The sequence below is a fragment of the Procambarus clarkii genome, chromosome 19 (assembly GCF_040958095.1).
Source record: "Procambarus clarkii isolate CNS0578487 chromosome 19, FALCON_Pclarkii_2.0, whole genome shotgun sequence".
Classification (NCBI taxonomy): Eukaryota; Metazoa; Arthropoda; class Malacostraca; order Decapoda; family Cambaridae; genus Procambarus; species Procambarus clarkii.
In genome coordinates this window covers 10,309,967-10,334,463 of record NC_091168.1, presented here as the reverse complement: position 1 = coordinate 10,334,463, position 24,497 = coordinate 10,309,967, and the positions used below count along the sequence as shown (strand labels likewise).

The following is a 24,497-nucleotide window of genomic DNA, read 5'->3' as shown; positions in this document are numbered from 1 at the left end:
ACGCATCCTTATGTGACCTTTAATACTTATGATCTTATAGAACATTCTATTGCGAGCACATTGGTACAAAAATGAAATACATACATCGACAAATAATGTCAGGACAGTGAATTGAATATACACTTTTCAAAGCGAGTTTCGCCGATATGCTGCCGCGGGTAACACTTCGGCCACTTCCCACACTGTTTTGGGTGGGCTACGACATTGAATCTATATTTATATGCATATGTCCGTGTAGAGAATTTTATTGCGATTCCAATGATACCACAATTAGCGATGTAGGACAACTGTAGGCTTCGCAACCATTAAGAGAGTGGAAACATTTTGTTGCTGTTTGGCGCTCTTGGCGAGTGATCTGAATAGTTTTTTATTTGGTGTTGATAGTCCTTATGCTTGGGCGGCATTTTATAGGTATGCTCTTATAGACAATTTCATTGCGAACACAGTGATACCAAATTTAAATACGTGCGCCTTCAATTATTGTCAGGACAGTAAAAAGAGTGTACACTTTTTCGGTCTTACCGCGTAGGTGCGCGGAGCGCCGAAAGCATCTAGGGTATTATTTTTTTTTGAGCGCCACGAGTGCGAAAGTGTTAATTTGTGTTCACTGATCATAGGAAAAATAATTAAAAAATCGTAAGTGGCATATATTGCCCGCTATAGGGTGGGGAAGTCTGGCAAAAAACAGGCGCTGACTCAGCGTGCGTCACAGATGGTCTGTTGCTCGCCAGCTGTCAGACAGGAGTGGCCACAAAGAGATAATTACCTAATTATTTCAAGTGTCGCTAATTGATTTTTCATAGTTTTTTTGCCGTAATATTATTCAATAGTGTGTAGTGTGATATATTTATACAGAGCACCACTTGGTTTCCGAACTTTAGTTATCCGAAACTTCCAGTTTCCCGATTGGGGTTGGGGAGTCATGCTACCCGAACAAAGTTCGGGTAGGAAGGGGTCCGCCAAGCGTCACGCCGGCTTGTTGTGGTGGGTGGGAGATGGTCCAGTTTGCCCACTGTGACTTCACAGATTCACGGCCTATTATTCCTATTATTTTGAATTGCCATAAGGCTGGAATGTTCATTCTGTGCTTTTGTTTTACATATCTGCACAATCAAGAAACATCTGTGCACCATGTTGGCTCCAAATGCACGCATTGCATCAGTGATGGCCGACTGGTGGGTGGATGAACGATGCAACTTAGGTGGGAGGCAGTATGAATGAGGAGGGGGGGAGAATCAGTGACAGAGGGGGAGAGAGAGATGCTAGGAGGGAGGGGGAGGTAGGGAGAGATGTTAGGAGGTAGGGAGAGATGCTAAGAGGGAGGGGAGGTAGGGAGAGATGCTAGGAGGTAGGCAGGAAGGGATGGAAGTAGTGAGAATTAGGGAGGGAAAGGCAGGCTGGCAGGCACAGGCAGGCAGGCACAGGCAGGCAGGCAGGCACAGGCAGGCAGGCAGGCAGGCAGGCAGGCGCAGCAGGGAGTGAGTGGTAGTCACGCGGTTGAACCGCGTGACCTTGAGAGATGGGATGTAGGGGGGCGGGTGGTTTGTTGGTGGTGGGGGTGAGACCGGCTCATTCCCGAAGATAAGCCTAACACACACTACCCATTAGCATGATGGCAGGGAGGGAGGCAGGCTGGCTGGAAAGGAAGCAGGCTGGCAGGCTGGGAAGGAGGCAGGCAGGCAGGCAGGCTTGCAGGCTGGGAAGGAGGCAGGCAGGCAGGCTTGCAGGCTGGGAAGGAGGCAGGCAGGCTTGCAGGCTGGGAAGGAGGCAGGCAGGCAGGCTTGCAGGCTGGGAAGGAGGCAGGCAGGCTTGCAGGCTGGGAAGGAGGCAAGCAGGCAGGCAGGCTTGCAGGCTGGGAAGGAGGCAAGCAGGCAAGCAGGCAGGCAGGCTTGCAGGCTGGGAAGGAGGCAGGCAGGCAGGCAGGCTTGCAGGCTGGGAAGGAGGCAGGCAGGCAGACAGGCTTGCAGGCTGGGAAGGAGGCAGGCAGGCTTGCAGGCTGGGAAGGAGGCAGGCAGGCAGGCAGGCTTGCAGGCTGGGAAGGAGGCAGGCAGGCAGGCAGGCTTGCAGGCTGGGATGGAGGCAGGCAGGCAGGCAGGCTTGCAGGCTGGGAAGGAGGCAGGCAGGCAGGCAGGCTTGCAGGCTGGGAAGGAGGCAGGCAGGCAGGGATGCTTGCAGGCTGGGAAGGAGGCAGGCAGGCAGGCAGGTTTGCAGGCTGGGAAGGAGGCAGGCAGGCAGGCAGGCAGGCTTGCAGGCTGGGAAGGAGGCAGGCAGGCTTGCAGGCTGGGAAGGAGGCAGGCAGGCAGGCAGGCTTGCAGGCTGGGAAGGAGGCAGGCAGGCAGGCAGGCTTGCAGGCTGGGAAGGAGGCAGGCAGGCAGGCAGGCTTGCAGGCTGGGAAGGAGGCAGGCAGGCAGGCAGGCTTGCAGGCTGGGAAGGAGGCAGGCAGGCAGGCAGGTTTGCAGGCTGGGAAGGAGGCAGGCAGGCAGGCAGGCTTGCAGGCTGGGAAGGAGGCAGGCAGGCAGGAAGCGATATATGGGTGTTGAAGTGAACCATGAACCACGTGACCTTTGAGTGTGTGTGTGTGTGTGTATGGGTTTGGGGTGGGGGGAGAGGGGGAGGTGTATCGGTGGTGGGGGAGGGACCGGCTGACTCCGTAAGCCTAACCACACTCCACAGACCTGTGACCCAGATTTGTTTCTTAAATGTACAGTACAGCATCGTATATTTTAGGCAGGATGTGCCTGCAGGCTGGCAGGAAACATCCAGAGGATGTTTGCCAGACGTCTTAATAATCAGTTAGGAACAATTAAGGACTTTTATAAAGCGGATCAGGACTTCACTTATTGGTGAGTACAAACAAAACAGTCGCATTTACGCTATGAACCTGTCGATTTTTTCCCCTAGAGTTTTTTCGTGAATTTTTTCGGAAAAATTTCTTTTTACATTTCTAGTTTATTTTTTCCCCTCTATTTCTCGTATACGAACTTACATGTTAACCGACGGGTCTCGTCCCCAAGGGGTTCGGAAACCAAGTGGTGCTCTGTATAATAAAATGAGTGAATCATCGCTGTACTCAAAAATATGGTGTGCATATTGTTGATTCAATTATTATGTTCATCAAACAGTGAACAAATGCTTTGTCGGTTATTACACTATATACACAGGTTATATATATAAGTATCTGCATGTTTTGTTCACCATAACGAACAACTAAGTTGCTATTATGAGTCAAAAAGTAACGAGGAGTAACTGCCACACACCAGCCAGCCACTCATTCCCTCCCTCAACACCTCACTCGCCCACATTCTCCTCCTACCATACTGTTTTTGCTTTTATTCACTATATACAGACGTTATATATAAGTATCTACATTCGTGTTCACCATAATGAACCACTAAGTTGGTATGCTGAGTGGCAATGGCAGCCAGTGGCAGCCCGCCACTGGCTGCTTCTTCCTCCCTCCCTCAACTCACCTGACTCACCCACATTCTCCTCCCACAATACTGTTTTTGCTTTTATTCACTATATACAGACATTATATATAAGTATCTACATTCGTGTTCATCATAACAAACCACTAAGTTGGTATGTTGAGTGGCAGTGGCAACCAGTGGCGGGCTGCCACTCCCTCCCTCCCTCACCTCACCTCACCTGACTCGCCACCATTCTCCTCCCACCATACTGTTTTTGCTTTTATATACAGACGTTATATATAAGTATTCACAGGTTTAGTTCACCATAACTGTACATCTAAGCTTGTATGGTGAGTAAAGGCACAAAGACGTAGCTACTCACACAGTCAGCTGGTGGCGGCGGGTCCATCTAATTACTGCAAGCTACCACAAGCTACACAAGCTTCACAAAGCTTCCTGGCAATACGTTAGTAATGAATAAATATGATATGTTAGGTTAGGCTGACCTAACCTAACCTAATTAAACCAAACCAAACCAAACCAAACCTAACCTAACCTAACCTAACCTAACCTAACCGAAGCTTGGATTGATGATTTGATTTGGCATCACTAGCTCTTTATTTTCGTCTAATTTCTTTATAAAAAGATACTTTTTCAGATTAAAATTGTTTTTTCGTGTTGTACATTCAGCACCAACATTATAATAAGTAAATATATCATATTTATTCATTACTAACGTATTGCCAGGAAGCTTTGTGAAGCTTGTGTAGCTTGTGGTAGCTTGCGGTAATTAGACGGAGCGTTGGCGGCCGCCCTCAAGGCCAGACGCACTAATATTTCTCCTCCAACAATACTGTTTGTGGTGTTATTACGCTATATACACACATTATATATAAGTTTCTACCTGTTTTAATCCCCATACTTGTACACGTAAGCTGGTATGGTGCCCAAAGACCATAGTGGTCACTAGTAAACAACATAATAAGTTGTGCAGACGACGCACCTCCCTCACCAAAATGGCGGCTCCCAACCTACTCCTATTGCTGTTATTACACTCTGTACACACGTTATATATAAGTATCTACATTTGTGTTCACCATAGCGAACCACTAAGCTGGTATGGTGAGTGCAGTCAATAAAAGGTGGCCACACACAGTCAGAAGACAACGCCACCACCCTCCCTCCCACAGCATTACTCCTCCCTCCATGGTGCACAGCACTAAATATCACCACAATCCTGCTATTATCAGAACCCTGGTCAGTTTTATAACAGTCAGGGGTCTTCTGTAATAATATCATTGCTAAATAATAGCAAGATCATGTATATATTATGGCATTCTTAGGCGATGCTGTGGTCACAAGCTGAACAGCAGTGCTGTGAATTTAGCAAGATCATGTATAGTATGACATTCTTAGGCAATGCTGTGGTCACAAGCTGAACAGCAGTGCTGTGAGATGCTGCGTGCGTCAGGCTTGGTAGCTCACTCAATACTGAGGCCCCTAACACCCGGGAATTTGGCCCACGATTTAAAAAAAAAAATGGCGTCTGTTTACAAGAGCCCTGATGAAGGTGTGGTGAACCTTGTGTATACGCAGGCTGTTTAACCCTTGTATGGCCCCTGGCTATTTAGCATGTGTCACTCACAGGCGCATACCAAAAAAAAAAAATATATAGATATATTTTCTTCTAAACCTGTTAATTTGTGTTCACTGATCATGGGAAAAATAATAAAAAAATCGTAAGTGGCATATATTGCCCGCTATAGGGCGGGGAAGTGGCAAAAAACAGGCGCTGACTCAGTGTGCGTCCCAGGCGGTCTGTTGCTCTCCAGCTGTCAGGCCGCAGTGGCCACAAAGAAATAATTACCTAATTATTTCAATGTCTCTGATTGATATTTTGTAGTTTTTTGCTGTAATATTATTCAATAGTGTGTAGTGTGATATATTTATATAATAAAATGAGTGAATCATCACTGTACTCAAAAATATGGTGTGCATATTGTTGATTCAATTATGTTCATCAAACAGTGAACAAATACTTTGTCGGTTATTACACTATATACACAGGTTATATATAAGTATCTGCATGTTTTGTTCACCTTAATGAACCACTAAGTTGGTATTATAAGTCAAAAAGTAATGAGGAGTGACCGCCGTGTACCAGCCAGCCACTCACTCCCTCCCTCAACACCTCACTCGCCCACATTCTCCTCCCACCATACTGTTTTTGCTTTTATTCACTATATACAGACGTTATATATAAGTATCTACATTCGTGTTCACCATAACGAACCACTAAGTTAGCATGTTGAGTGGCAGTGGCAGTGGCAGCCCGCCACTGGTTGCTTCTTCCTCCCTCCCTCAAGTCACCTGACTCACCCACATTCTCCTCCCACAATACTGTTTTTACTTTTATTCACTATATACAGATGCTATATATAAGTATCTACATTCTTGTTCACCATAACGAACCACTAAGTTGGTATGCTGAATGTCAGTGGCATTGGCAGCCAGTGGCAGCCCGCCACTGGCTGCCACTCCCTCCCTCACCTTACTTGACTTGCCACCATTCTCCTCCCACCATACTGTTTTTGCTTTTATATACAGATGTTTTATATAAGTATTTACATGTTTTGTTCACCATAACTGTACATCCAAGCTTGTATGGTGAGTAAAGGCACAGAGACGTAGCTACCCACACAGTCAGCCGGTGGCGGCCGCCCTCAAGGCCAGACGCACTAATATTTCTCCTCCAACAATACTGTTTGTGGTGTTATTATGCTATATACACACATTATATATAAGTATCTACCTGTTTTATTCACCATACTTGTACAAGTAAACTAGTATGGTGCCCAAAGACCATAGTGGTTACCAGTAAACAACATGATAAGTCGTGCAGATGACGCCACCTCCCTCATCAAAATGGCGGCTCCCAACCTACTCCTTTTGCTGTTTATACCCTCTATACACACGTTATATGTAAGTTTCTACATTTGTGTTCACCATAGCGAACCACTAAGCTGGTATGGTGAGTGCAGTCAATAAAAGGTGGCCACACACAGTCAGAAGACAATGCCACTACCCTCCCCTCCCACAGCATTACTCCTCCCTCCATGGCGCACAGCACTAAATATCACCACAATCCTGCTATTATCAGAACCCTGGTCAGTTTTATCACAGTCAGGGGTCTTTTGTAATAATATCAATGCTACATAATAGCATGAACAAGTATATTATGGTATTTTTAGGTGATGCTGTGGTCACAAGCTGAACAGCAGTGCTGTGAGCTCATGCTGCATGCGTCAGGCTTGGTAGCTCACTCAATACTGAGGCCCCTAACACCCGGGAATTTGGCCCACGATTTAAAAAAAAAATGGCGTCTGTTTACAAGAGCCCTGATGAAGGTGTGGTGAACCCCGTGTATCTGCGGCCATTTAAATCTTGCGTAGTACTTCAAAGCATCATATGATGTGAAGCGCAATTTACTGCAAGTAAATCGCCTTCTGTTGGTGGTCGCGTAGTTTCGTTCATGGTGTCCCACCTGCGTGCTTCTTCTTGGCAGCAGTGTGGGGTTTTTTGGCAGTCCTTCCTTTTCCTTCTGTCCCTTCGGTAGCTGCGTTTGTTGGCGTGGTCTTGTCCTTCTCTTGTGGAGGATCAGGGCCATCATCTTGCCCCCCATACTGTCGCCTCATATTCTGTGGTGCTGGCGAAGCCGCTTCAGCTTCCTTTCGGTATTGGTGTTCTGTCTGTGCTGTTTCCCAAGCTGTCTCGTGCGTTGTTCACCTCCGGCCTGCTCTTGCACCGCTTGTGCCGTCCTGGTCTTTGGACAGAGGGCTCTTTTTTCTTTCCTTCTCCACGGTTTGTTGTGGGCCCTTCGGTTCGGGATTGTTTCTCGGAGGCTCTTTTTCTGTTTGCATTGGTCTCTAGGGGTCGATTTGGTGAGCCTCATGCTCTCCTCCGGCGCAGGGGTTTTCTGCTCCTTCAGTCATAGCGATAGGTTGTTCGTCTGCAGCCGTCTCCTTCTTTTCTGGTGGTGGTTGAGACTGCTGCTTTCCGGATGGGTTCTTCGGTTGTGGATGCTTGGTTGGTTGGGCCGGGGGGTGCATAATTTTTGTGTCCGGTTGCGGCCCTCCAGTTAATTGCATGCCTTGGACTCTGTGTCCGTGGACGCACTTTGGGTTGCTCCGGCTTCCTTTCTTCCCTTTTCGCGGGTGCGGGTCTCCCAGGTTGTCCGCAGGGTTTTTCGGCTAGAGAGCCTGTGGTCTATCCCCGTGGCCATGACGTTGCTAGGTTCGATGTCTTGCTGCATTTTCTGGGGGGAGCCCCTACGGCTCCCCAGAGCTATCCATGGCTGATGTGGATACCCTAACTATTTTGGATCAGTCGATGTGGGTGGAGTTCTAGGCCTACCGGGGACCACGAGCCAGAACCTGGCCCCCTCAGAGATGCATGGGAAGCAATGGCCCATAGAATTGCACATGTGATTTGGATCATTCTATATCTGCTATCGACCCGGACAGGTACCCAGAAAGGTAAGCGCCACAAAACAAACCCCTATTCTGGTTAACAACAAAAATCGACAAACGAGTGGACAGAACTTCCCCAGAAAAACGAACTAACAAGCATGACGTCACATGAGCCGCGCCGCATGTCTGCGCAGCGATCTCCGCCCCAGTTTTTCGGCTGATGGGATAGTGCATGGTCGTGTGGCTCCAGCTCCGGTCTTGTCTGAGTGCTGTGACTCGTTTGCAGTGCTGCTCTTACGGTGGTCGTGTGAGCTGGGAGTAGTATTCTCAGGTACTTGGGCTGCATGTGCTTAGGGTCACCTTCCCTGAGTGCCCTGTAAGTACCGCCCTTGGGGCTTGGGGTTGCCTTCCACAAGTCACCTTGGGTCTACCTCTGTTGGCTTTTCGCTGCTTGGCGTTTGGGGGTTTTCCTCCCTTGTTTGCCTTGGGGTAAGTGGTAGTTATAGCACTGGTGGGGCGCAGGGTACTGCGTAGCTAGTTTTCACCTATGACAGCGGCCGGCTCTGTTCCCTCTGGGTACGTTGTCCACTTGTCTGGTTTTTCTTTTATATTTGTTTTTGCCTGGTAGGGGGGTCTGCCTTGTGTCCCCCCCCCCCTTATATTAGGGTCGTTTGTGTGGTGGCACCCCCTGCTTCGCTCTCACGGGTGGACACGTCCCGTGGGTTCAGCTTAAGCAGTTTTCTTGGTAGTTTGGGGCGCCGGTTAGCAGTGCCCTGCCTGGGATAACCCTTAGCAGAACCAGTCTAGGGGCCCTGGAAAACCCCCCCGGGGGCTCTCGGGTCCGATAGTGGAGACCCTTGCGTCCCCTCTCGCTTTGTGCGAGTTGAGGGTTGCTCTGTCCCTTTGTCTCAGGGTGACTCTCATTGTTTTTGCCTCCGTCATGCTGCCTGTTGGGTCGGTGACACATTCGACCCTTGAGTCCTGCAAGCTTTGTTGCTTGTTCGTGACTCCATTCACCCAGTCTGCTGATGAATTCCCGTGGGTGCAGGCAGCTCGCGCGTTGCAGGGTAGGATGTTGCAACGCGCTCTGGTTTGTCGCTTCCCCGGACGCCCCGATGCTGCCCCGCTTTGTGTTAAGGGACCCAGACTTGGGTGGTTTTGGTCGCTTCGGCCTTGGTTCCTTCCACGCCCCCCTTGTTTTTCCCCCTCCTGCTTCCGGCCCCTACGCATCTGCAGGCTTCGGGGTAGGGGCGGGGTTAGAGGTTCTGAGACTTGGGCAGTTTCGGGGGTTGCCCCGTCCGGGGTAGCTCCGGAGGCATTCGAGTCTGTTCCTCTGGCCGATGCTCCCGGGCCTGACCAGTGGGCCCCTTCTCTTCCAGCTCACTCGGCTGCTCCGGCTTTTTCTTATGGGGCCGGGGCTTTGGAGGTCGACTCGGCCCCTGGGCCTTGTGTAGTGGCTCCTAGGGTTGGGGAGGAGCGGCCTTGGGGGCCTTGGGCTCCATTGTGCCCCGCCTGGATTTCCGTCTTTCTGAGCGGGGCTTACTGTTGCAAGGAGTGGGGTTTTCTTTTTCCTCCTCTGCGTACGATTTGGGCTTGGGTTCTGCTCCTCCCTGGGTTCGGTTCCGTGTCCCTGTTGTTCCGTCTTCAGGAGGTTTTCGGCTACCCGCATCTCTTCGCCTGCGGTGCGGTTGACCTTTGCGGCTTACCTCCTGCGTGTCCCGGAGTTTGCCTTCATACTGGTTCCTTCTGTTCTGGTCAGGTTGGGCTCCTTGTAGCCGTTTGGGCTCCTTGTAGCCGTTTGGGCTCCTTGTAGCCGTTTGGGCTCCTTGTAGCTGTTTGGGGCTCCTTGTCGCCGTTTGGGGCTCCTTGTCGCCGTTTGGGGCTCCTTGTCGCCGGTTGGGCTCCTAGTAGCCGGTTGGGCTACTTGTAGCCGGTTGGGGTACTTGTCGCCAGTTGGGCTGCTTGTCGCTGGTTGGGCTACTTCTGGCCTTGTTGGGCTACTTCTGGCCTTGTTGGGGCTACTTCTCGCCTTGTTGGGCTACTTTCCTTTTGTGTCCTGCGCATGCGTCGTGGGAGTTTGTTTTGGTTCCGGGCGGTGTAATTACCTAAGTGTAATTACCTAAGTGTAGTTACAGGATGAGAGCTACGCTCGTGGTGTCCCGTCTTCCCAGCACTCTTTGTCATATAACGCTTTGAAACTAGTGTGCACACGTGTTGGTGTTCTGCATCCATTTTCTCTCGGGGGGGGCTTCGCCTCTCACTCTTTTCTTTCTCCAATCCATGCCCCGTTGCTATGGGGGTGTTCTGGAGTGCCGCTGTGGGGAAGTCACGAGGTTTTTCCCTGCATTTTAGGGTGGGGAGCCTCCTTCGCCGCTCCCCTCCTCCTCCTCTCCAGCATGGGCGCCCTGGCCGCCTCCAGCGGCTACGTTCTCATAGGCTTGCATCATGGCCCTTCAGCGCCTATGTTCTGCAGGTGAGTTGGTGCGGTCTGGCGTCTCCTTCGTCCTGACGCTGTTGTTGTTTTTGCAAGTAGGAATGGGTGTACATACGTACTTGAGAACGTGGACCGTACCAACCGAGGTGCCTACTGCAGGGTTATTGGCTCATACAGGGCAGCTCTTGTTCTCACCACCTGATTCCTTCCTCAGTTCACAGGGTGACTGCGGGTGGCCTCTTGGCCCTTCCGAGGCGGCTCCTACTTGTACTCATTCTGCCCCTCTCCTATGCTTGTCTAACCTTGTTTGAGTTCGGGGCCCCGCCTCCACCTTTTTCCACGGTGCAACGGTGGGGGTGCCTGTTCGGTGGTACGTTTTCCTGTGTCGAGGGTGTTTTGTGCTCGCCTCCTTGTGCTTGCAGGATTGGGTTCTGGCTCTTTGGTTCTGCCTCTCCCCTGTCGTTCGCCTGACGAGCGGATTCTGTGCTTCATGGGCGCTCTCGTCTCTGCTCTTGGGGCTGTGTATGGGGTCAGCCCAAGTTGGGCTGCCTAATGTGTTCTTTCGATTGCCTGTTAAACTGCACATGTTTCTTCTCCCGTCTCTGTGGCTCGGTTGGGTACTCGGTTTCCGCCTGTGTCCCCTTGTGTGCCACTCGTGTTACGATTTATCTTTATCTTCCCTGTTGCCTCCTTGGGGAATGTGGTGACGTTTTGCTGCGGTTTTGGTACTGTGGCTGCGTGTCGGGGTTGGTTGTGGCATTTTGTTCGGCCCTTCCGTGTTCCCTCTGGGGCCCTCCTTCCTTGCCGGTCTTGCTGTGCCGGGTCTGGTTTTTCCATGTTCCTTGGATTCTCTGTCCTGTCCTCGTTGTCCTCGCCTGGTTGTGCTGGCTGGGGATGAGCTTGGGGTCTTCGTCTCGCCCCTCGCCTATCCTCCGGTTTCGGTTCAAGTTCCAGAGCCCAGTGGGCTCCCTTCTTTAGTGTTTTTCCCGGCTGCCCCGGGGTTTTTCTTGATGCTGGGGCTTTGAGGGGACAGCTCGGCCCCGGGGCCTGCAGGGTGGGTTCCCGGGGCTGGGGTGGGGCTAACGTGTGGGGCCTCAGGCCCCGTTGGTTCCCGCCGGGGTTTTTCTACCCCTCTGGGTGGGGCTTGCAGTTTTGTGGAGTGGGTTTTTTCTGTTCCCCCTCTCCACGCATGCTTTGTGGGCGTCGGCCCCTCCCTGGGCTTGGTTTCCTTGTTCATTATGCCTGTTGCTTCCGTCCTGTCGGTGGGTGCGTTTCTACGGTCTTTGCCCCTTTTTTCCGGGACGGGCCTTCTCCATCACGTCCCCCTCTTCTTGGGGTTCTGCATGACATTTGGTCTTGGGTACAATGGGGTTTTTGTGCCTTTGTCCTTTGTGTTTGCTTCTTTTTGTTCTCGAAGGTTCGGGACGGTTTTGCTCCTTCCCGTTTTCTGGTACGTCTGTAGTCGTTCGGTTGAGCTTCCCTCCGGTCCTTTCTAGGGCTTGTGGGTCCTATTCCAGGCAGCTTCTGGGTGTTTGGCCTTCTTGTTCTTTTGTTCATATCTCTTCTCTTAGCACTGTCTCGGCGCTGCTCGTTTTCATGGGGGCAATTTTGCTCCTCTTAATGAGTGTCTTTTTCGCTCCTGCCCTTCTGCGGGATGTTGGTGCGGGGCGGCTCCTTATGAGGGTTCCTTCCCTGTCAGCTGCACTTGTGGTGGTGGACTTGCACGCTTCTGGCATTTTGGTTTTGGTCCTGCGTTTCTTTTCCCTCCTGGGGCTGTCATAGGATTGGCTTGCAGAGGATGTAGAGGCGCTTGGGGCCGTTCCTTGGTCTGGCACCTTGGTTTCTGCTGCTAGCTTTTGGTATCGATGTTCCTTCTGCCCCGTTTCGCAGGCTGTCTCGTGTGTTGTTTCACCTCCGGCCTGCTTATGCACTGCCTGTGCCGTCCTGGTCTTTGGACAGGGTGCTCTCCTGTTTTTCTCCTCCTTGGTTGTTGTGGCTCCTTCGGTTCAGGTTTGCTTTGCTTCGGCTCTTTTTATGTTGGCATTGGCCTCTGGGGGTCGTGTGGCAGAGCTTCATGCTCTTCTCAGGCGCAGTGGTTTTTGACTCCTATGGTCGTGGTCATAGGTTTCTTCGTCTGCAGCCGTTCTCCCTTTTTCTGGCGTATGATGTGCCTGCTGCTTCCGGAGGGGTCGTTGGGTTGTTGTCTCGACTTTGTGTTGAGGAGTGGTGCACCGACCGCCTCTTGGGTATGTCCCCTTGTTTTCTTAGGTAGTCTTTGGTGAAGTAGCTCCGGGTAGCCTTAGGGGCTCCCCCCCAGAAAACTAGCGTTGAATGTAATGGAACGCCATTTTCTGGGTGAGTCCCGGAGGCTCCCCGGCACCCTCCCGCCCTCCGGTCGGCGTTTTTTTCACGGTTTTGATATCCAGCCTCAGAACTGGGGCGGGGATCGCCGGTGCGGGGGTCTGGGGCTCCTCCTTCCCCCTCCCGGGGAGGGGGGAAGCTACGCAGACATGCAGCGTGGCTCGTGTAATTACCTAAGTGTAATTACCTAAGTGTAGTTACAGGATGAGAGCTACGCTCGTGGTGTCCCGTCTTCCCAGCACTCTTTGTCATATAACGCTTTGAAACTACTGACGGTCTTGGCCTCCACCACCTTCTCACCTAACGTGATGTCATGCTTGTTTGTTTGCTTTTCTGGGGAAGTTCTGTCCACTCGTTTGTCGATTTTTGTTGTTAAACAGAATAGGGGTTTGTTTTGTGGCACTTACCTTTCTGGGTGCCTGTCCCGGTCGATGGCAGATATAGAATGCTCCAAATCACATGTGCAATTCTATAGGCCATTCCTGCCCATGCCTCTCTGAGGGGGCCAGGTTCTGGCTCGTGGTCCCCAGTAGGCCTAGAACTCCACCCACATCGACTGATGCAAAATAGTTAGGGTATCCATACCAGCCATGGATAGCTCCGAGGAGCCTCCGGGACTCTCCCAGAAAATGGCGTTTCATTACATTCAACGCTGGTTTTTTGGCAATATGTCCCGGGCTACAGCGTGGGGATTTCTGGGGGGAGCCCCTTTGGCTCCCCGGAGCTTACCAGGCTGATATCCTAATGTAAGACTATGGCATCAGTCATGTGCATGGAGTTCTGTGGGCCTACCGGGGACCACGAGCCAGAACCTGGCCCCCTCAGAGAGGCATGGGCAGGAATGGCCTATAGAAACCCAGATGTGGTTGGACGCATTCTATGTCTGCCATCGACCGAATCAGGCACCCAGAAAGGTAAGCATCCCAAAACAAACCCCTATTATGGTGAAATTATTGCTACCAAAAGCCGAACAAGTGGATAGAACTCTCTTAAAAGAAACGAGCAAACGATCATGACGTCACACGTTACCGCACTGCTGTCTGCGCAGCTCCCCCCTCCCCGGGAGGGAGAAGGGGGTGGCCCAGACCCTTCGTGCCGGCTGTCCACCCGTCAGTTCTAAGTCTGATTCTATAGGCTGAGGTCGTATGCTCTGGCTCCGGTGGTTGTTTCAGCACTGTACCTAGAGTGTGGTGACTGTCTTCTAGGTGGTGCTTGAGTCGTGAGAGATTCTCCAGTATTCAGGCTGCATGCGCCTAGGGTTTCCTTCCCTAGGTGCCCTGTAAATACTACCCTTGGGTCGGCGGTTGTAGCCAGTTGTCTTGACTTCGCGTTAAGGAGTGAGCAGCGACCACCTCCTGGGTCAGTCCCTCTAATTTTCTTCTGTGGGTAGTTAGCTCTGGGGAGCCAGAGAGGCTCCCCCCAGAAAACCAGCGTTGAATGTAATGAAACGCCATTTTCTGGATGAGACCCAGAGGCTCCCCAGCATCCTTCCCTCCCCCCGGTCAGCGGGTTTTTTGCATGTTTTGACATCCAGCCTCAAAACTGAAGGGTGGATAGCCAGGCGGGGGTCTAGGGCTCCCCCTTCCCCCTCCCGTGGAAGGGGAGCTGCGCAGACAGCAGCATGGTAACGTGTGACGTCATGCTCGTTTGCTCGCTTCTTTTTGGTGGAGTTCTATCCACTTGTTCGGGTTTTGGTAGCAATTTTCACCAGAATAGGGGTTAGTTTTGGGATGCTTTCCTTTCTGGATGCCTGACCCCGTTCGATGGCAGACATAGAATGCTTCCAACCACACGGGGGTTTCTATAGGCCATTGCTCCCCTTGCCTCTCTGAGGGGGGCCAGGTTCTGGCTCGTGGTCCCCGGTAGGCCCACAGAACTCCATACACATGACTCATACCAAAGTCTGACATTAGCATATCAGCCTGGATAAGCTCCAGAGAGCCTCCGGGTCTCACCCAGAAAATGGCGTTTCATTACATTCAACGCTGGGTTTTTGGTTCTAACAAGTTGTGTCGAAGATGGGGTTCATTAGGTATAACTTTTAAAATATAAGTATGTACAGATATATGTGTATAAATATACGCACACCATGTATTTATTCATAATAATGTATATTTATAAGCTTAAATCTTATAATTGGATATAGCACACATTTTGCCTGAAATATGTAATGGTAATCACTCATTTGTTATTGACAAAAGTTCAGTGGCTTTTAGTATGGCTGCCCTGCACGTTCACACACTGGATGGCCATGTTGCCAGATATGGTCCTCATTTGTTTACTAAGGCCCTAGAAAAAAAGTGAGGGACTCAGGATTTTTTTTTCAAAATGGGGAAGTGTTACTAGAGGCCTGAGGAAGCAGCTGTGAGACCCATGTATGTACAAGACATTTAAATTTTATGCTGTACTTTACTACATCATTTTATGTGATGCGCAGTCTAAACCTTTCTGTGGGGAGCCCCTTCAGCTCCCTGGAGCTATCAGACTGATATTTAGCTTATATTAGTCTGGGGATTTAGTCAAAGGAGTTCTGCCTACTGGGGACCACGAGTCAGAACCTGGCCCCTCTTAGAGAGGCACGGGGAGCATTGGCTTAAGGAAATCCCTTGTATTTGGGAGTATTCCATGTCTGCTGTTGACTGGGGTTAGGCACCCAGAAAGGTAGGCATTCCAAAACAAACCCCACTTGGTAGGAAATTGCAGAACTCCCCCTAAAAGAAAACACAGAAACAAGCAAACTTCATCAACCACCGCCACTTGTCCGAACAGCTGTCCTTCCCAGAGACGGGGAGGGGGAGAGGGGAGCCCCAGACCCTGTCAGCGTCTGCCCACTCCTCAGTTTGTAGACTGAAGATGTCTGGAGTGGTTGTCGACTCTGGCTTCAGTTTCCTGCCGGGATTTTTGCCCTTGTGATGTTGCCTGCTGTTTGTGGTGCAGTGGCCAGGAGTAACGTAGTGTACTGGGGCTGCGTGCACTTAGGGCTGCCTTCCCTAAGTGCCTTGTAAATACTACCCTTGGGTTCTAGGGTTATTTTCCCTTGGGCCTTTGGGACCTTGCTCCTGTAGGGGTTTCTGCTGCTTGGCATTTTCCCCGCCCTGGGGGTCAGCTTTTATTTGTGGCCTTTGTTTGGCTCTGGGTAGGGAGTGTTGTTGTTGCTGGTTGGGGCGCAAGGTACTGCACAGCTCGCCTACCTAGCGGCGAATGTGTTTCCCTGTTCCTCTGTTGTTGTTGTACTTTTGTGGGGGTTTTCTTTTCTTTTTGTTTTTCTGCATGGAGAAGGTCTGCCTGGTTTGACTATTTGTCTACCTAGGGTATTTTGGGTGGCTCTCCTCTAGGCCCCATGATTATACACTTCACAAGGGTCCAGTATAGCCCATTTCCCTCTTTGTTGACATTATCATTCAGATTCAACTGGCTTTGCAGCACCATTGCCTGGGTTTCCCATAGGAAACGCTCCACTATGGGCCCTGGAAAACCCCGTTGGGGCTTGGTTGGCCAATGGATGCGTCTTTTGAGTCCCATCTCGCTCTGTGCATGTTTGAGGGTTGTTTGTTGCCCCCTTGTCTCAGGGTGACAATCACCTGTTTTGTCTCCATCGTGTACCTGAGCGAGTCAAGTTCCCCGCTCGTGCTCCAGTTTAACCATTCTTCCTCGGAAGATTTTAGGGGTCAGGCGGCTTACACGTTGCATAGTAGGTATAGGTTGTTGCAATGCGCTAGGTTGGTTACCCGTTTGGATGCCCTGGGGCTGCCCCGTGTTGGTTTTAGGGACGGAACGTGGGGGGTGTTGGTCGCTTCGACCTTGGTTCAGTCCGCGTCTTCCGGTCCTTTTTCGGTTGGTGTGGTTCGCTCTGCTTCAATTCCCCCCCCCCCCCTGCCCCGAACCCTCCTTTGGGGGGTTCGGGGGTGGCAGGGCAGGCTTCTTCCTCCTGAACTTTGTCTGGTCATCTTGGAGTGGGTGCACTTGGGGGTGGTCTAAACAACCCCATCCCTCAGGTGGGTTTCCCACCTGTTTCCTGTCTGAACCCATGGATTCCTTGCCTTTCAGATGATCACTCTGTCTCAGGTCTGGCTTCTTTTGAAGCTGGGTGTCTGGATGGTGTTCTTGAACCTCAAGGGTGCGTATTGGCACGTTCCTAATTATCTGGGGTTCGGGGATTGGTTAGGATTCCAGTCAGACTTACCTGATTTCTAGCGTCAGGCTTACCACTTTCATTGCCTTCCTTTTGGTTTGAATCTGGCACCTTGTGTATTCAGGCGTCATACCTGGGTCATGGTGACCCATCTTCTTCTTCTGCTAGGGGTTTGGGTCCTGGCCTACCTCAACGACTTGCTGGTGTGGGCTTCCAGTCGATCCGCTTGTCTGCTCACCAAGGGTGTGGTCCTTTCCCATCTTGCTGGGTTCAGGTTCCTGTTGAACTGGAGGAAGTCCCATCTGGTTCTGTGCAAGGTTTGGACATGGCTGGGTGTTGTTTGGGACTCTCAGACTGCTTTCATGTCTCTCCCTCAGAAGGCATTGCTGCGGCTGTAGCCTCTCCTTCTGCTGTTTCTGGGGGGGGGTGGTCCCGGGTCACGAGGTGGTTGCTCAAGCAGTTGTGTGAGAGCTTGAACTTCGCTGTGCTGGTCTACTCACTGGGTTGGGTACGTCTTTGGCATTTGTTCTGGTTCCTTGAGGGATCCCCTTCTGCTTCTCTCGCGATCACTGGGTTCGTCCTAACGAGGGCCTAGCGTCGGTTGCTGCATCGCCGGCTTCTTCTTCAAAGTTTTTGGGGTTCAATGCCTTGGTGCCTACCCAACTGGGGTAGGTCTCTTGGCTGGGGCTTTGTGACCAGTGCTCACCAAGCTGGCCAGGGGTGATGGGTTCCGTCCTTCCATTGGGCTCACAGCACTGTGCGGGAGTTCTCTGTTATATGGTTTTCGCTTCTGAGGGTTCGGGTCGCTCGGGGTTTGACCATCCGGCTCCATTCGCACTGTTCTCTGGTGATTCATTACCTGAACTGCAGGGGTTCTCTTTGGTCCTTGCATCTCTGGGGCTGGTTGCTTCGAGTGGCTCGTCTGCTGGCTTCTCGGGGTTTGGCTCTTCGTGCAGTTCATATCCGGGGCGTGTCCAATATCCTGGCGGACAGCCTGTGTGGTTCATTCTTCTGTCCACGGAGTGGACTGTTGATGCCGTCTCCTTCTGTTGGCTCTGCCGGACGCACGGACTCCTGAATGTGGACCTCTTCCCGGCTGCATGGTCTTGGCATCTCCCGATCTATGATCTTCTCTTACTGCAAGGCTGTCGCGGTGGATACCTTTCAGCAGGACTGGTCGAGGTGGGGATACCTGTACCTTTTTTCCCCCGGTCAAGCTGTTGCTTTGGGTTCTGGTTTGGTTAGAGTCCTTTCAGGGGAGAGTGGTTCTCGTGGCCGGCCCAGCCTTGGTTCCTGGTCCTACTTGCTTGGTGTGCGATCCTGATCCTGGGATGTTTCCTGCGGCTCCGCCTCTTCCAGCAGGTCAGACCGGTCTGGTACACGGCTGGTTTGGTCTTCTCCTCTGCTCTTTGTGTCTGGTCTTTTTGAAGCTTGTTTATCACCATTTGTATGGTGAAAATCTTGGTTTATCACCATTTGTATGGTGATAATCTTGGTTATCACCATTTGTATGGTGATCAGGTGGCTTCGTTGATGGTGTCCCACCTGAAAGCTTCGTCTCATGAACAATATGAAGTTTCCTGGCACTCTTTCCGCCATATTCTCTCTCTTTGTAAGTTTCTTTTGTTTCGGATCAGGTTGTCTTATCCTTTCTGTTTTGACTTTTTGAGGACTCATTTGATGCCTAATACTGTTGCCTCGTATCGTATGGCGCTGACAGAGCCTCTCCAGCTTATTTTGGATTGGATGTTGCTTCTACCCGGTTTCGTAAGCTTTCTTGTGCTTTGTTTCACCTCCGGCCTGCTCATGCACCACCTGAGCCGTCCTGGTCCTTAGACAGGGTGCTCTTCTATCTTTCCTCTCCTCGGTTTGTGGTGGCCCTTTTGGTTCAAGATTGTTTTTCCAAGGCTCTGTTTCTGTTGGCATTGGCCTCTGGGGGTCGGGTCAGGGAGCTGCATGCTCTCGTCTGGCACATTGGTTTCCTGCTCTTTCAGTCCTGGTGGTAGGTTTGTTCTGTTGCAGCGTTCTCCTTCTTTTCTGGGGAAGAATGAGACAGCTGTTTTTTGAAGGGGTCCTTGGGTCATTGATGCCTGGTTGGTCAGGCTGGGGGATGCATTGTGCTTTGGCTTCAGTGGCTGGGGATGCGCTTTGGGTTGATCCGGTTTCCCTCGTTCGCTGTTCCAAGGCTCAGGTCTCCCAGGTCGTTCACAGGGTTATTAAGTCTAGCCAGCCTGCGGTCTATCCTCGTGTCTATGATGTTAGGAAGTTTGCGGCATTGGCTGCCGTGTTTGGCAACATATCTTGGGCTGATATTCGGGCTCAGGGATTTTGGAGGGTGAACAGGCCCCTGGCTGCCTGTTATTTGGGTAACATTCCTGCTCCTCTGCATTCCTGTGTTGCTTTGGATCACTGCCCATTGTCTCGACTTTGTATCGAGAAGTTAGTGGCTGCCTCCTCACGGGTAAGTCCGTCTTTTCCTTATCTTTGGTTATGTAGCTAAAGGGAGCTGAAGGGGCGCCCCACAGAAAAACCAGCGTTGAATGTAATGAAATGCCATTTTTTGTGTGAGTCCCAGAGGCTCCCTGGCAACTTTCCCTCCCTCCAGTTTTTCACGTTGTTTGATGCTTAGCTTCCGAACTGGAGTGCTGGGTAGCCAGCGTGGGGAGGGAAGGGGTGCGTGGATGAGTGGCGCGGCAGTAGAGTGTGACATTTGCTTGTTTGCTGTTTCCTTGGGATTAGAGGGAGTTCTACCTCTATTTTCGGTTTTTAATTGTAATTTTCTTAGCATGTGGGGTTTGTTTTGTTATGCCTACCTTTCTGGGTGCCTAACCCCAGTCGATGGCAGATAAGGAAAACCCCAACCACAGGGAGGGGGGGGGGGTTCCAGGGCCATTGCTCCCTGCAACCTCTCTGAGGGGGCCAGGTACTGGCTCATGGTCTCCGGTTGGTCGAACTCCTTTGACTAATGCCCTGGTCTAATATATCACACATTAGCCTGATAGCTCCAGGAAGCCTCCGGGGCTCACCCAGAAAATGGCGTTTCATTACATTCAACGTGGGTTTTATATGTTGAGTTTTGATTGTCAAGATGGTATCCCACAGCTCTTTGCTATCAACTGGCTCCTGGTCAATCCAGAGCTGATAGATCACAAAATAATGGGAGGTACTGGTTGTGGGAGGTGAGTCAAGGAGCCACCTAGGGGATCCCTCCAAAAAACCTGCGTTGAAAGTAAGGAAATGCCTCGTTCTAGTTGAGTCAATGTGGCTCCTTGACTCACCCTCCCTACCAGGTTCATCAGTTTATGGTCTATAAGCTCCAGACTGACTGGGACCCAACTGACAGTTGGCAGGTCTGGGATGCCACCTGTTGGTGATCGTTTACACTAGGGCATTCAAACTAGTTTAAATTGTACCAATTGTTTGGGATGAATTGTTTGCCGAGTCGCTTAGTTGTGTCAGTTTTTTATTTACTGTGAACCTTGCGGTTAACTGTATTACTTTAATGACTTTATGGATGCTTTCTCAGTCTAGGTTCATTATAACAATCCACAGCTGTCTGCACGTTTATGAGGGGGCCCAGGTTCTTGTTCTGGTCCCCAGTAGGTTAACAGGACACCTATAGCTAATATGACTTAGTAGGAGAAGCCATCTGTGTGAGATAATTTCAGGACGCAACTAGGGGCTCCACCAGAAAGAGGCATTTCATTACAGTCAATGCTGGGTTTTTAGTTTGATAATGCAAAGGCTGTGGTTATTTTCCTTTATTTTCTGTTGGGAGCCCCTACGGCTCCCTGGAGCTTATCGGGCTAATGTATGTTATATTAGACCGGGACATTAGCTAAGGAGTTCAGACCTACCAGGGACCAGCGCCAGAACCTGGCCTCTTCAGAGAGGTTTCAGGGAGCAATGGCCCTGGAAAACCCCCTTGTGGTTGGGGTTTTCCTTATCTGCCATCGACCGAGGTTTGCACCCAGAAAGGCAGGCATAACAAAACAAACCCCACATGGTAAAAACTAAAACAAAAAACCGAACAGAGAGGTAGAAACTCCCTACAATCCCAAGGAAACAAGCAAACATCACACTTTACTGCCGCGCTGCTCTCCCCGCCCCGAGAGGGGGAGGGGGAAGCCCCGGACCTACCGCGCCGGCTGCCTAGCACCAGTTCGTAAGCTAATGTCAACTGGGACAGACGCTTCTCTGGCCTCAGTTTCCTAGGCGGTGTTTGCCTTGTGGCGTTCACTGCCGTGTGTTGTGTTGTGCGGTGGCCAGGAGTACCTCATCAGTGCCGGGGCTGCATGCGCTTAATGGCTGACTTCCCTAAGCGCCCTGTGGGTACTGCCTTTGCATAACAGGGTTATCTTCCCTGCGTTGTTCGGGAACCATTCCCGTAGAGGTTCTTTCTGCTCGGCATTTGCCTCGCCCTTGGGGCCCTTGTTTGGCCCTGGGGTAGGGACTGGTATTGTTCTGGTTAGGGCTTCAAGGTGTTGCGCGACCTGCCACCTAAGCGGCGACCGGTTCCTGTTGCCTCTGGAGACGGTGTACTTTTGCTGGTTTTTTCTTTTGTTTTTATATTCATTTGCCTGATGGGGGTCTGCCTAGTGTGGCTATAGTTCCACTGGTAGTGTTTGGTGGCCCTCTGCTAGGCCCCCGTGATTGTACATGTCGCAGGGGTTTTCAGTGTTATACTCTACCCCTTGTTAATTTTTGGTGTTTAACTGGTTAGCAACACCTTGCCCGGGCTTCCAGTAGTTCTTACCCCTACGGGCCCTGGAAACCTCTGTCGGGGCTCGGTGGACCATTGAATGTGTCTTCCGGGTCCCAACTCGTCTTGTACGGGATCGTTGGTTGCTGTGCCTTTGTCTCCGGGTGACAGTCGCTACTTTTACCTCCGTCATGTTGCCTGTTGGGTCACTGACACCTTGACCCGGAGTCTTGCCAGAGAGATCTCTGCTTGTTCTCCAGTACTCTCCTGATGTTATTACTGGTCAGAGTACAGGCGGCATCCGTGTTGCAAGCTAGGTTAGGTTGCTGCAACACGCTAGGTTGGTTTCCCACTCTGATGCCCCGGGGCCGCCCCGTTTTGGTTAGGTGCTGTTCGCCCCTTTCCCTCCCTGTTCTTGGCTCCGGACCGTCTGCGGGTTTCGGGGTCGGGGCGGGGTTTAGTTGGGGCCAGAGACTCAGGCGGTTTTCAGGGGCTGCCCTGTTGGGTGTTGGGGACGGAGGTTTTCGAGCCTGCTCCTCCTGCCAAGGCTTCTGGGTCTTACCAGGGGCTCTTTCTTGCTGCCTTTCCCATGGACTCTTCCTTTTCTTTAAGGGCGGAGGGCTTGGAGGACGGCTCTGCCCCGGGGCCTCTGTGGTTGGTTCCCGGGGTTGTGGGGGATGCCTGCTAGCAGTTCTGGGGCAGTTTGCCCCTGCCTGGGTTTTCTGCCTATGGGCTGAGTTTTTCGCCCATCCAGTCTGCTTGCTTCCTACTTTTGCTGGCGTGTTTTTGTATCTTTTGCATCAGTCACAGCCCTCTGTTCTGGTGGCCATTTTCTTCTGCCGGTTTCCCGGCGTGGCCACCAGGGCGGCGTTGCAGTTTGTTTACATGCGCCTGGGTGTGCGAGCAAGCGTCTCGGGTGAGTTTTAAACTTTTTTTCAGGGGTTTTATTCTCGCGTTGTCGTTTCTTTGCTTTTCTGGTGTTTTCTGCCCGTTCCTGTTCCTCTGGGAATGTTTGAGTGCTGATTTTACACCGGGTTTTCCGTTTTGTCTGTTTTGGGTCTGGGCCCTGGGCTCAGTGTCCCTGTCTGTTATGTTTGCTCCCACACCTTGTCCCTCGGTTTTTGGTCTGTTTTTACCGTTTCCCTGGGGGTTCTGTCTGGGGTTGTGCTTTGCCTTACTGTGGTGTATCTCCGCCGGCAAATGTGGTGGTTTGGGCTCCCCCCTGGTTCAATTCTGGGTTCCTTTGGGTTCTTTGGTTTTGTTCTGGAGGTTTCTTCCTTTTGGGCCCCCTTTGTGGGTTCAGGGAGGCTTTGTTTCCTCGTGTGTGACCCGGTTCTGCCTTCTGGGGTTCCGGGGTCTTCCTGGCTTGCAGACTGATCTTTTTGGGTCTTGGCACGTGTTGTGGTCGTGCTGGGACTTTGGGGTTTTGTTGTCGAGGTGGGCCTTTTGATGCAGTTTTGTGCCTTCTTTGCCTAGCCGGCATGGTGCTCTCTGCCCACTGGTCGGCGGTTTGTAATTTTCTTTTCACGTGTACATGTTGTGACGGTGTTTCCCCCTTATATTTCTCCCACGCCAGCTGTAAGAGTCATATCTACTTTACTAGTACGTTCTCTGCCTTCCAGAGAACAATTTGACATATGTGGGAGCATGAGGTGTTCTCGCATAGGAGAGAAATTAACTAAAGAAGAGTATTTTGGCCAGTGGCTTAGGCCCTTTTGGATGCCAAGATGGCGCCAACTCCTACGTTTTCGCGCCAAAATGTTATGACGTTAGTGGCACCAGATTGGTCAAGAACGGTGACATGGTACAGGGAGCCAATGAGAAACGCCCCTGGCAAGTGTGACGTCACGAGTGGAGGTAGGTCCGGGCCGTGCGACCCGTGGCGCCAGGAGTTAGATACGACACGTTGTCAAGGGCGGACGTGTGATAGGGGGAGGGGGGTGCTGTCTGTCTGACAGTATTCGCCCCTCTCCGGTGAATATACGCATCACCAGTAGTCTGCGAGCATCCTGTGAGGTCTTCCTGAACTCCGTGAGGTGGACAGAAGAAGGAATTGACGGGAAACGAGCAACAAGTGCTCCAGTGACAGGTGCTTAGCAAGAGTGAAGCCTGGGCAGTGACGTCAGGGACGACTGTACAGTTTCACCAGTCAGGTGATGATGTAGTGGCTGGGCCGGTTCACCATGAGGAAGAAGGAGAACAAACTAGCTGGGAATACGAACGACTGCAACCGGGAGTAAGGACTGCAGACGTAGGAGGAGGAGGAGGCGACAGCCAGGAGACCGACTCCAACCCTTCAAGAGGTTGTGGAGGAGCACGGAGCCTGCAGAGAGAAGCAGTACAGAGAAGACGCGTTTTTGGGTGTTGGTTGAGGTCCTGGGAAGAGCATCAGTGTGTGTGGGGGTGTTCCCTACAGCAAGTCGTGAGCCGGGACCAAGAGCTTCAATTAAACCCTCAACAGAGGACGAGTCCACATCATTTATGGTGGAAGTAGGTAATTCAGTTTTCCCTCCCATTCCCCTTTAGTTAGCGATTAGCCAGAGTATCTGCTATGTCGTGAGCAGGGCTCACCAATGTCTATGTTTCTAGTAAGACAGAGTTGTGAAGGGAGATGCTATAGAGCTCTCATGAGATATATATATGATGTGTGATTGCACCTGTGGTTTGATGAAGAGATTACTGTGACGAGGACATTTATATTTACATGTCATTTATATTATAAGTTCGTGCCAGAGGTTATATATATAAATATACAATTTAATAGTGTAAGGCTGTGTGCCTAGAGTTACCTCGTTATTATAAATATTGATTAAGTGAACTATATATACTGGAGTTATTAAATAGTATATTCATATGTCTAGAGGTTAACTGTGATTATGCCAGTGTTGTGATATACTGTGAATACGAGGGAATAATAGGCGCCTCACGCCAATAGTGTGAGTATAGTGAGGAAGTGAGCAGTGTGAGGAACAGTGAGGAGTGTGAGTGG

General features: G+C 51.2%; 1 protein-coding gene across 5 annotated transcripts in view; it reads left to right on the top strand.

Moving 5' to 3' along the window:
* LOC123757626 (maltase A2) overlaps window positions 1–24,497 on the top strand; it is a 443,152-nt gene that overhangs the window by 23,860 nt on the left and 394,795 nt on the right. The gene's annotated exons all lie outside the window — the stretch shown is intronic.